The following is a 1,524-nucleotide window of genomic DNA, read 5'->3' on the forward strand; positions in this document are numbered from 1 at the left end:
CTGAGCCCAGCTGACATCTGCAATGAAACAGGTGTGCAGCACATACTTCTGAGCTGAACCTACCATGCATGATCAAAAACACTGTGACTGTTGCTGCTGAGTGCTGTCCAATGGAAAGGCAGCTCATAAACACAGGACGCTGTGTCCTTGTCCACCTCAGTTACTGGATCTGGCACTGTGTGACTTGTGGCTCCTCCCCAAGGTCAAAATGACCAGCAAAGGTCAACATGTTGACTCCATTCAGGACATGGAGGTGGCCAGGGCAGCGCAGCAAAAGACCCTCAGGAGAGAGGACTCCAGAGCTGCTGCAGAAAGCGCCCAGGGCGGTGGGATGAACATGTGCAAAGCCGGGTGGATTTTGAGGGTATTCGTGGCAGTGGGGCTTTTACTGTCATAAATTTTGATTTAAACACTCATCATATGGTTTGTTCTCATCTCATATATATTATTCAACCTAATATTAATTTTAAGAAACACTAGTGGAAAGCACATAAAATACTCCCTTCCCCACAGAGAACGTTCCCTATGCCTGTACTGACCAGGTGAAAATAATTAAGAACTGCACTACAAATGTTATTCATTCAGACCAGGACCAGTGATGCACAGATGTATCTCAGCAGGAGTGAGGCTGAGGCGGGAGGATCCCTATGAGCTCTAGGTCAGTCTGGGCTCTGTAGTGAGTTCAAGGCCAGCCTGAACTACATAGTGAGACACCATCTCAAACAAAAAGCATGCTAAATGCTTGCAGACCTTTGCTGAATAGTGTTTCATGAATAAGCACCCTGATCATTTGACAATGACAAGAATTCCATATTTTCAGGTGCAGAAAAAAAAAAATTTCTAAATTATCCAAAGCGTCGCCCTTCCCTGAGTGACTCCAACGTCTCCCTCCGAATATTCACACCGTTCATCAACTCCTGGGCTTTTCTTCACAGTCAACCAAAGATAAATTTCAGCCTAAACTCTGAATTTATGAGATTCTAATTAATGAGGTTTTGTTGAAGAGACGTCGCCTCCCAATGCAATTTTAATGTCAACCTCATCAATTATCCCGGTTGTCCCCCAGCCCGAAGAGAGCAATGCGTGATTCATTTCTATCAAACAAAAGAAAAACACAACTTGCACGTGCGCGCACACACACACACACACACACACGCACGCACACACACACATGAGTTAAGAGGGCCAAAGGCAGAACCCGTCCAGCACCTGTCTTCAGATGTCAAGCCCATGTGTGCTTCTCCTGTGTGTTTTCAAAGAGCAGAGAATAAAGTGGCATCTCCAGGTGCTTCCCCGGGCAAAGCTGCCACAGGAGTCCCTGCTCTGTCCTGCTCTCAGCACAGAAAAGGGCACAGGAGCTGACCCCGGCCTCTGCTCCCACACTCTCTGTGGAGCTGCTCGTGGGCTCTCCCTCTGTGGACGCCACCTGCAGTGGCTTGGAGCACAGGAGAGGCTGAGGCCCAGGTCACAGGGTGAATTTGGAGGACCGTTTCAGAACAACATTCAAGAGTATTAATTCCTCTT

Source organism: Chinchilla lanigera, unplaced genomic scaffold, assembly GCF_000276665.1.
Source record: "Chinchilla lanigera isolate Chin_1 unplaced genomic scaffold, ChiLan1.0 scaffold00098, whole genome shotgun sequence".
In the NCBI taxonomy this organism is placed as follows: Eukaryota; Metazoa; Chordata; class Mammalia; order Rodentia; family Chinchillidae; genus Chinchilla; species Chinchilla lanigera.